Raw genomic sequence first — 12,177 nt, 5'->3', positions numbered from 1 at the left:
ACTCCCGATTGACTTCGTCTACTCCACTCTGCCTGTTAACGAACCCTCGCCTGTCTGACCTCCTGCCTGCCGTCCAGTCCCTGTCGGTCAGTCTGCTCCTCTGTCCTCGTCTCCTGATCCACCTGCCTGACTTCCTGTTGTCGACCCTTCGCCTGCACGACCTCCCGCCCAACGTCGAGTTCCTGTCGGTCTGTCAGTTCCCGACTCCCGATTTGCTCTTCTGCCCTCCCGTCGCCGACTCCTCACCTGCTGTCCCACCGACGATTCCCTTCATATTTAATGTATGGACTTGATGCATGCTTTACCACTAGCAGGAAAGTCAATGAGAACTACGGACTAATCAACCAACCATAGTTGTTCATTTTCCATTTTATTCTTTTCAAGGGCTTTGATTAGGCTTTCAACCAGCGGTTCATGTAGGCTATTCCATTACGTGAAAACAACATACAATGTCATATGTTGCTTAAAATATTTACAGTTCAGAGTGCATACTGAGTGCACACTCAGTATGCACTTTGAATTATAAATAATTATAAAATGATAATAATAATAATATTAATAATAATAAAAAAAAAAATTTGAAAGATATTTGTATAAATATGCATGTTCATGTGTATTCAGTATGTAAGCACAATACATTGAGTATTTTGTGTGTATGCACAATACACTGAAGATGATTCTGCAGAATCCCCCTCTATCCCCCGTCTGAACACTGGAGGAGACCGGAGACTTCTGCTTGGCTGAGTTGTGCACTGTGATGTTTGAGCTGTTATGAGGGATCTGCACAGTGTTGCCGTGTCTGTGGGATTTTTGAAACATACACTTTTTTAGAAACTTTAGAACTTAGAACAGCAGTTGGACTTTTCTTGTCCTTCCTCCCTTTTGTAATGTGTTGTGGTGAGCATTGTGGTCTGAGTACCGACCTACCTTGGATAAAAGCAACTTCTCATGTTAATGTAAATATACCAAACAATGAGCCTCAAAATAATCCTAAAACACACTGTGCGTAAAACATCAACCTTGCGTTTCCGAACCCCAACCAAATATTCAGACTACCATTCAAACCTAAAACTGTTGAATTGATCATGATCATCTTCTGCGCCCCCACCTTTTTCTATTCATCCTCATCATCACCCTCCTCGTCATTATAATCCTCATCATCATCATTTCCTTCTCTGCATCACTATAATCCTCATCATCATAATTTCCTTCTCTTCATCCTCCTCCTCCTCCTCCTCCCCTTCCCCCTCACCCTTGCAGGGCGTGGGGGGTCCTTCTCCTCCTCCCCATCATCCTTTCCTTCTCTTCGTCACCCTCCCTCCTCCTCCTCTTCATCATCATGATCCTCCTCATCATCATTCTAATCCTCCTCCTCCCCCCCCCCCTCACCTGCAGGGCGTGGGGGGTGTCGTCCACGCAGTACACCCTCAGGTTGTAGCCCAGCGGGTTGCTGAGGTTGGGGCCCCCGAACACGGCCAGCCTCAGCCTCTTGGCGGCTGCCTGGCTCAGGGGCCGGCCCACCAGGGCGTAGCGGCCCAGGCGGCCCACCAGCAGGTGGCACCGCTCCGCCTCCAGGAGGCCGTAGCAGGAGGTGCTCTCCTCGTCCATGGACATCACTTCCTGTTGAGGCAAGATACTGGTCAGCAGGGTTGGAACAAGCAGAACCTCAATCCCAGGCCCAGTGCTGAACCGGCTTTAAGACCTCGCCTGTTCCTGCCGTGACCCCCCCTCTGAAGGTACCTCGGGGTACCAGACCCCACCCAAAGATGTTGGCATTCTCATGCCCATGTCAATAATAATGAGACAGGGAACATTTATCCTCTGTCTTCGAGCACACTCATGATTACTCGCTGAGATAACTCATGTTTTTGTAAACCCCTCCCCGTTGAGTTATTCTTTTTGATTTACAGTTCTGGAATTAAGTACTTTTCCTCAGACGAAACAACATGCTAATGACCCAACGGAACAGCCCAGACATGTTTGCCTGCACATTCACTACAGAGCAGTAGGAGAGTGTTTCCTGTCTCGTGACATGCGTCACGTCGTTGGATCTCTGAATCGTGGCCTCACGTCCGTGAACTCTGCACCGCAGACCTCCCAGTTTCAGGGGTGTGTGACGGATAGCTGTACGCACCGTGCGCTAGGGCCCTGAGTATGTCGTTTTGGGTCGACGTGCGGTGACTTTAAAGTAGGCTTTGTGGTTGCCAACCCGTAGTTTGAGAACCACCGCTCTGTAGGGCCAAGGAAAACCTCCCAAATCCTAAAGGGAGGGAGCCTTGAGAAGGAGCACACAAGAGGCATCCCTCATTCCAGGGATATAGGGAGTGCAAGAGGTGCCAAACGAGCAGCCAGACATTTAATGGCGGCATAAAACAAGCAGAAATGAAGGTTAAGTCAGGTTTAGGAAGGTAAAGTATGGTCAAGATTTACGTTTTAGGACGTAGATGAAGGGAGCGAAGGCTGACAGAAAAAGGCATATGGCGCATTTCCACCGGAGGGTGCAGGTCTGTTCAGTCTGCAAAGGTGCGGCGCGGTTTGCGTTTCGACCTCCAAAAGTGGTTGTGATCCGGACTGAGCCTTATTGAGTCATACTCGTCTTGCAGTACTCCTCCGTTGGGATACTGAGATGCCTGAAAGGGTGCCGGCAAGTTCGAGCTACACACGCCGTCCGTTGATAGAATCACACTTCCGTGCGACAGGGGGATAATAGCAAACAATCCCATTATTTCTGGGCAACGGCGAAAGCTTGGTTTATTGAAGAAAATGTCGCGCAAAAGTTTACCGTCCTTCTTGGACGTCCTACATTGTTGCTATTTGTTCATTGTGTGTGTGATACTTTTTCCTTGGATTTATTAGCAGGCTACACTATGTCGGGCTGTTATGAGATCACGATGTTTACGTAGCTGCCGCGGCTATCGCCTTATGGCTTAAACCCCGCCCTACCATAAGGGTACTTTCGGCAGTGGTACCGCGAGGCGTAACTGAGCTGGGCTAGCCTGTGGTGTCTGCACTGGCCTGCGGTGTGCTGCACTAGCTTTTAGGGTTGTGTTCTGCATTCTGATTGGTCAACATAAAATGTGTACAGCTCACTCGAAATACATTTTCATCGGGGGAAATAAAGTGAAAATAATGACAAACTTCGCCCCCCCCTCGTCCTCCAAGCGATCCTGCGGCATGGAGGCTCTCTGTGACATTCCCGCCCCACAGAGCAGCCAGGTGAGAGGGGGTGTGAGAGAGAGAGAGAGAGAGAGAGAGAGAGAGAGAGAGAGAGAGAGAGAGAGAGAGAGAGAGAGAGAGAGAGAGAGAGAGAGAGAGAGAGAGAGAGAGAGGGTTTGAAAGAGAGACAGAGGGAGAGAGGGGGGGGGGGTTGAGAGTGATAGAGAGATAGAGACAGAGAGAGAGAGGGGTTCGAGAGAGATAGAGAGAGAGACAGAGAGATAGAGAGGGAGTGAGAGAGACGGGAGGGAGAGAGAAAGAGAGAGAGACATAGAGGGAGGGAGAGAGAGAGCAGGTGAGAGCGCTGTAATGTTAGTAAAGCCCGGGGGCAGGGATCCTGGATGCATTTTGCATGCGATAAAGTGCTCATTATTTCACACAGAGAGGGACAGAGAGCTGTTGCTTCTTCTTGAGGGACAACAGATGCCCTATCTCTCCCTCCCTCTACCCCTCCCTCCCTCCCTCTCTCATATCTTCCTCCTTCAGTCTCTTACCTTCATCCTCCCTCTCCCTCTCCCCCTCGCTCCCCTATCCATCCCTCTTTTTTTCTGTTCTTCCTCACTGACTTCCCCTACCGGACTCTTTTCTCTTCTTCTCCTCTCATCTAAATTTTATCCCGATGGCGTATAACACACATAAATTACAGCTTTTTTCATGGCTCCCTTTTGTGCGACACGTCTCTGCTGGCAAATTACATCCTGTGTAAATGTCACCCACACACAGACACAGACACACACACACACACACACAAACGCACACACACACACACACACACACACACACACACACACACACACACACACACACACACACACACACACACACACACACACACACACACACACACACACACACACACACACATTGACAAGGGACGGGGGGACGGGGGGGGGTCACACAGGCTTACTCCACAGAAAACACAGAAGAGTGTGTGACTCTGGGGGGGGGGGGGGAATGAATAGGAGATGGAAGGATGGATGGAAGTTTGGATGGATGGATGGAAGAATAAATACGAGATTGATGAATGATGGATGGATGGATGAGTAGGAGATGGATGGATGGATATGAGATGGATGGATGGAGGAATTGAAGATGGCTGGCTGGAGGGATGGATGGATAAATGTGTGTTAAGATGGATGGATGAAAGAATGGCAGTTGGATGGATGGATGGATGTCAATAGATGGGTGGTGGGAGGTTTAGATGGATGGATGGATGAATGTGATATGGATGGATGGATGGATGAATGGGAGATGAATGGATGAACAGGGGTTTAGATAGATTGATCTCAAAATCGTCTCGCACTCTGTTCCTCTATGTGTTTCGGAGTTGTTTGAGGTGATGCTAACACAGCTCTGTATAAATATGGGTGTGATGAGACGAGGTGTTTGAAGGAGCTACATGTGAGGAGCCGCAAGCTCACACATTGCTTTATCACCCTACCTCCAAAACAATTGCAACTAATATTTCCGTTGGAAAAAAAAAACTCAGATGCACATGCAATGTTAGCAATACAAAACTATGGAAGAGGGAACATGATTCTATATTAAAACAAACATGTGTACGCCATGTATATATCTGGTTAGATTATAGTACGATCTCCAAACTTACAGGGATACTAATTCTTCACTTCATCACGTAGACTGCAGATTTCAGTGCATCTTTCAATCGAAGTTATTAGCCCAGAGAAGAGGGAGTCAGAATTGCGGCCATGTCACTTTATGGGTTTACCCGTTGAAATATTAAACAGCAGCCGGCTCCATGTCCTTGACAGCTCAAAGGCTGGAACACCATTTCCATGATAGATGCAAAATAATAAGCTTGTTCTGAAACTAACTGCTTTGAGGACTTACTTCAGAGGATCCACTGCCCCATCGCTACCGCATCGCATTCTGCGGGATTGATGTCAACAGTGTTGGCAAGTCAACCGAATTACATAACGCTACGGCTATTTTTGGGGCCGAAACCACGGCTCTGCAGTCAATACCCTCCCCCTCCCCCCTCCCACCCCACCCCAACGCCAATAAAAAGACACGGTTTGACAAAAAGAAGACGACGATTCATAAACACCAAAGCGAATCACCTCACTTATTGTAAATATGACTTAGCTTTTTGCAAATATGTCTTATTTTACCCAATTTGATCCTGTTGTTCTTATTGCACCGTGGGTCGGAGAAAACGCAATTTAGATTCCTCTGTATGCCTGGCACATATTCAGGAATTGACAATAAAGTTGACTTTGAGTGCAAAAGGAGGAGAGAGACGTCCAGAGCACTATTTTGGCGTTCCTCCCAAAACTTCGGGAGGGGTTCGAAGAAGAAGCGCTCCGGTCGTCTCTCTCCTCCTTAACTCCTAGTGTCGGTTAGCGGTGAGGGTAAGGTTACCTCCCACTTGTTCTCCGGGGTCCGCCTCTTCAGACGGACGGCCCAGGTGGCGTCGGCGGGGCCGCTGAGGTCGGCGCAGTGCGCCACCGACAGAGCAACGGGGCAGGACAGGTCCAGCCCCGGGGGGCAGGACAGGTCCAGCCCCGGGGGGCAGGACAGGTCCAGCCCCGGGGGGCAGGACAGGTCCAGCCCCGGGGGGCAGGACAGGTCCAGCCCCGGGGGGCAGGACAGGTCCAGCCCCGGGGGGCCGTAGGTCACCTCCGGGCTCAGCAGGACCTCGTCCTCTGGCGCCGTGCTATGGGGGGGGGGGGGGGGGAGGGGAGAGACAACAAAGACAAGGAGACAGGTGTGAGACGCCGGGTCTGATCCCTGGAGCAGAAACAGATTAGATTCGATACGACACAGAAGAGATGGAGATATACAAGCACAATGCTAGAAGAGCGCTACACACGGACATAGACAAGGAATACAGATGGGACACATGGAAATAGGTAGGAACGACACACACACACACAAACACACACACACCACTTTCGTCTGGCATTTCCTGTTGACGCATCGGGAAGCATGAAGGACATGGAATGATTCTGCTCCCTTGGAAAAAAAATTATAAACAATGGGCTATTGGCACTTCTGGGGGCTGTTCTTAAGCTCTTAAGACGTTAAGAGCCCTGGCAGGTCAATATTTCAGCATGCCTCAGAAACAACCCCAGCATATACATTTGTGTGACATGGTTGATTAGGACTTGTTCTTCAGCCAGAACACACAGAACGTCCAAGGTCAGAACCGTCTTGGGATCATGCTTGTGTACATATATCTATAAATCTCAGCCAAACATTATATTACATAGAGTACAGGTAATTGGTTCATACACACACACCCCATGAAGTATCTAAAACCCCCTATTGGTGGTGCTAGAGGAGTAGGGGTCTCTGATTGGGCGGTAGCGTCATTCTTAATAAATTATAAAGCAAACAGCTGCTGGTGAGACGGTGAGATGGAGTCACGGACCTCCCTGCTTCACAGTGTGGACACAAACACAACACAAGCGCACAAACAAAGCCAGCAATATCTGCACCAAGCACAAAGCTAAGCTTAAACGCTCTGAGGTATATTTAAAACACACACACACACACACACACACACACACACACACACACACACACACACACACACACACACACACACACACACACACACACACACACACACACACACACAGAATCAACAGCGTGAGAGAGGTGAGGGGCGAGCATAAAATAAATAGGCCATCAACCCACTCCGACCTATAGACGCCTCGTCCGAGTCCGGCTGTCACGCAGATAAAGGAATATTAAAGCCCTCAGACTAATGGACAGCGTGGCCACGGAGGAAAGGCGTTCACAGCACAGCGTGCCAAGCAGGCCTGCTGGGTCGGTGGGCGGTCCGGTTCTGTCGACAGATTAGCTGGGGCCCGGTCGTGGCTGGGAGCCCTAAAGCCCGGGCAGCAATTGATGGGACCACCATCAGTCATACAGCTGGGCTGGACACACACACACACACACACACAACCACACACGTAGAGGGCCGAGATAGAGGAAACAAACATGACACACACACACACACGCACACACACACACACACACACACACACACACACGCACACACGCACACACGCACAGACACACACACACACACTAACTCTTGTGTATACCCTGCTGTCGCCAGGCCCTTGCCGGTGTGATGGAAAATCCACATGTTGTTCGTTTTCTTTATGAACTTAGGTTTGTTTTACTATTCCGTGTATGGTCACTATGCCACCCTGCCCTTCCTCAGGGTCGTATAAAATGTAAATCATTCTGTTCCGGTACTGCCTTTTGTTGGTTTGGGCCTGTTTTCTTGACCCCTGGAGAGCATCGAAAAGCAAAGGGTTCCATAAGGCACGGCCGCATACCCCTTTATGACCTCCTGGGGAGCTTCAATCAACAGATTACCATCTGGTTAACAAAGGCTTTTGGTTTATTGCAAGCTTTAGAGAGACGCAGGGCGAACTTCCGTCTGAGGCCTCGGATTATTGTATTGTATGCCTATTCTATTGTTTGTTGATGCATGTTGTGATGCTTATTGTGTGCTTTTTGCGTTTTGAAATCTCTCGCGGATCAGTCGTTCCTCCAGAGGTGAGCGGATCAGTCGTTCCTCCAGAGGTGAGCGGATCAGTCGTTCCTCCAGAGGTGAGCGGATCAGTCGTTCCTCCAGAGGTGAGCGGATCAGTCGTTCCTCCAGAGGTGAGCGGATCAGTCGTTCCTCCAGAGGTGAGCGGATCAGTCGTTCCTCCAGAGGTGAGCGGATCAGTCGTTCCTCCAGAGGTGAGCGGATCAGTCGTTCCTCGGCCGGCTCGCCGGTGGAAGCCCCCATCTTTACACATTCAGAAGAGAGCAGCCTTTTCCTTCTCCTTGGGTCGTGTCAGAAACGGGCCCTTTCTGACATGGGAGCCAATCAAGCCAATGGGGCCCTGAGTGTGTGTGTGTGTATCTAACACACACACCGGGGACAGGAGGTACCTTCAGCTGCCTCGGTCCGCCCCCATGCTTATCTAGTCGCCGAGGTTACCTGCCGCTGTTTGGCCGTTGTTGATCCGCCAGCCTGCTGCGCTGAGCAGTGATTAAAGACGCTGGTTATTATTTAAAATCGTTAGAGGGAGAAAGAGAGACGTCTCGGGGAAAAATGTCAATACAAGATGGAGAGTCGTGGTTGGTTTACTGCAGCATAAATGTTAAATGTGGTTCTGCCTTGGACTCCACTCGGCTCCTCTTTCATCCCCTGTCCTTTGTGGCGCTTTGTGTCCTTGATTGACTATGTCTTGTGTTATTATGATAATTCTTAAAAAACATAACATATTTAAAAGCGAGCGATTCTACACGAATAATGGCAAGGTGAACCTCACCTACCTCAACAAGATAGCTGTTCCTTTGATGAAGAAGAAAAAGTGATGAGGACCTTAAGCAACACAATTACAAACAGAAAAACAGGTGCTCCAACAGGTCAGTGATGTGGTAAAAAGCCTCACAAGGTCCACAACAACGCCAGCCTCTGTCGCGGTACGACTCCTTTGATGAAGCTACTCTCTAACGGCTGTGACCGGTACGGATGATGCTTACATCCTCGCTGTTACCCTGAGAGACTATAAAATAACACACACATTCACCTACTCCCAGAAGAAGCGGCATGTGTTGTGAAGCGCTCAGATTGTAATGAATGTCCTGCCTGTCGAATGACATTAGATCTGCTGGGTAGGAGTTTGACAGCGTGGTCTTATTATTCTACGGGGGTCCTCTGAGAAGGCCGTCAGACGACCCCGACTCGGCAGGGAAGGTCAGAGGAGCAGTTCGGAGGACATCTGAGACCGGCGGGGAGCCGGGGAGAAGAGAGAGAGAGAGAGAGAGAGAGAGAGAGAGAGAGTTAGAGAGTTAGAGAGAGAGAGATAGAGAGGAAACATATCTCACGCAGATGGCCACACAACAGGGGGAGGAAGCTTCTGGTTTCTCCTCGGCTTTCTGGAGATTGGGAGGAGATTGACTGACAGCTTCTGGTCGGAGCCCGATGGAGCGCAGGCCCCTCTGCTCCTCCAGCACTACCCACTCCTTCTCTTCCTCCTCTTACACTACTCCTCCTCCTCTACACCACCATGAGTTCCTAGCGTAATTATAAAACCTATTCAACTAATCTTCGAGTGCAGCAGGGGGAAAAATGAGAGGGGTTCAAAAGTTTGATTCCCAAAGACTCAGGCGATGCCGACTCTAACATCTCCAGTGCGAGCTATGGGTAAGGACGTCGACGGAGACAGTTTAATAACTAACCCGACTTAACGTCTTCCGCTCTGAGGCATCAACGCTGCGTTCCAGCAGCGCAGGAACACATTTCTTTTTGCGATGCGCATGTCTCTAACACAGCAGACAGGGCGCCCCCGCTAAAAGTGTTATGAATGTTTATTTGGTGCTCGAGAGCGGAGGAGAGGAAACGACAGCGTGTTTGCAACATTTGCCACTTTAAGCAGTCATGACAAAAGGAGAGGGTGTCATCACTGCGCTGTCTCAGGGCGCAAAGCAGACTAAGTATAGCCCTCCATTCTGCAGTGTCACACACACACACACACACACACACACACGCACGCAGCCACATCCGCACCCCCCCCCACACACACACACACCTTCACACACACCTTCACACTCACACACACACACACACTAACACACACACACACACACACACACACACACACACACACACACACACACACACACACACACACACACACACACACACACACACACACACACACACAACCACACCTGGACATACCCGCACACACACACTTCTATTGGTGACCCATCATGTCTTCCCTGTAGTGTGTGCAAGATGAGCAAAGACCACACACTGTGTCAAGTTAGTGTTTGTGTCTGGCACTCAGTCATGTGTGTTTGAGTGCATGTCTGTGTGTGCGTGTGTGTGTGTGTGTGTGTGTGTTTGTGCGAGTGTGTGCGTTTGTTTATCAACTACAAGACTCCAGACTGCTAAACTCTAAGCACAATTCAACTGTTTTCACATTTTTGCTGGACTCTAAAGGTACGGCCACACTGAACGCGTTACGCGCGTAGGATGTGTAGAAAATCGAAATTTTTGCATAGGGAACCATTGGTTTAGGCGCCTAGATGCGTTACACGTGCTAAAGCAGCGCGTTAGATGCGTTTTACGCACCTAAATAACGCGCCCAACGCACCTACGCGCGGAGTTCAAAAAATGGACCTTTTTCCACTCCTACGCGTTACGCTGAGCCGCGATAGCCAATTAGCGTTGAGCTTGACTCGACGTCACTGGCAGAGAGACGGAGGACAGGCGCTCCGCAGCTGATATGGAGCGCCTGTAGTTGGTGTCCTGACGAGGAGGTGGTGAAACTCACCCAGCTGTGAGCGCCTACGGAGGATGTCATGAACCCAAACACGACAGCGTTTGGGTTTCCTACTCTCCTCGAACTCCCACAGCAAATACACCGCAGCGATGGTGGTGATCTCAGCCATGTTTGTGGAGCGAAAGAAAAGTAGCGGGGGAAAATAAGTTTTGGGCGGGCTCATCTAGCTGCGTAGGCTCGTAAGGCGCGTTAAACCATTTTTGTGACACACAATGATCAAGCGACAGGTTAGGCGCGTTACGCGCGTAGGATTACGCGCGTAACGCGTTCAGTGTGGCCGTACCTTAAGCCCAAATCACATAATTTAGCACACTTGGTTCACCTGGATCACACTGGAATTCAAAACGCATTCAACAACTAATTACCAATAAGTCTAGCTCACTTCTCACCTGATCAAACTCAACTGGCAAAACACTTCAATCGTGTGTCAGAGCATAAAAGAGGACTCGGTGAGCTCTACTGTGTTGTAGATATGGTCCTTTGACCTGATCAGGATTGGAGGTGGGATACATACTGATTTAAATGTAGATCTGTTTCAACTCATTTATATTCTTATTTATATTTTTGTTGGCCTACGAAAAGCTTTTTATGCAATCAGTTCAGTTGAACATTTTACTGTATTACAGTAAAAAATATATATTTGCTTTGTTACCTTTTTATACTGATTTCATCATTAAATCCCCCGAAAGACAGTCTAAACATTTTCTTACTATAGTGTTTTTCATTTTACTTAAGTGCAATTACTGTACTGTAATTTACCAAAATTGGTAACATTGGTGTATTGTCAGAACAACGTTACAGCATGAACTATGGGTGTACAGTATGACTCTGGGAAGCTGGGATTATGAGTTTAGCCCATTGGAGCTCATTGGATAGACAAATAGGCATTGTATCCTATTCTGATACGATTGTGTCAATGCAATAAATATATGATATATTCACAGTATTGTATTACAATATGGCAACAGTCTTTATACTATCTGTACCACCTAATTGCAACTTTAAAAAGAAAGCTATTTCTAAACAATTGTATATATTGGAAAATGTAACATGGCCTCATAAAGCCAAAACATATGTTAAAAGTATTTTGATGGAAGTGTTTTGAATTGAACAGTGTTTAATTGATGCTCTCTAAGAGATATTCATTGGATAGCTGTGTTTACTGTTTGAGAAGAATTTGTGTCGTTTTGAGAAAATTAGAAACTCTTCTCAGGTTTTTGTTTAGAGTTTTGAGAAATTGAGCTATACTTTCAGAAAACGTCTTTAAACAATTGAGAAAATATGTTAAATAAAGAAAACAGAGAAATAAATGAAAAGAACAAAAGTAAAAGGACAGTAGAAAGACCAAAGCTAAATTATGTTTCAACAATGAGGGAGAAAATAAAGACTTGAGAAAAGAGCAAAAAAATAACGTAAAGTCAACAGCTCCACTCCGACCAAGGAGCAGGTGTGTGTGTGTGTGTGTGTGTGTGTGTGTGTGCGTTTATGTGTGTGTTTATGGTTGCATGAGTGTGTGCGTGTGTGCGTGCGTGCGTGCGTTTATGTGTGTGTTTATGGTTGTATGCGTGTGTGCGTGTATGCGTGCGTGCGTGCGTGCGTGCGTGTGCGTGCGTGCGCGTGCGTGCGTGTGTGT

The 12,177-nt window shown here is 48.3% G+C and overlaps 1 pseudogene; it reads right to left on the bottom strand.

The window, feature by feature from the left end:
- LOC132454872 (netrin receptor UNC5D-like) overlaps nucleotides 1–12,177 on the bottom strand; it is a 74,001-nt pseudogene that overhangs the window by 6,532 nt on the left and 55,292 nt on the right.

This window comes from Gadus macrocephalus, chromosome 4, assembly GCF_031168955.1.
Source record: "Gadus macrocephalus chromosome 4, ASM3116895v1".
NCBI lineage: Eukaryota > Metazoa > Chordata > Actinopteri > Gadiformes > Gadidae > Gadus > Gadus macrocephalus.
Note: the sequence above shows the minus strand (reverse complement) of the source record. Positions and strands in the feature narration are given on the sequence as shown.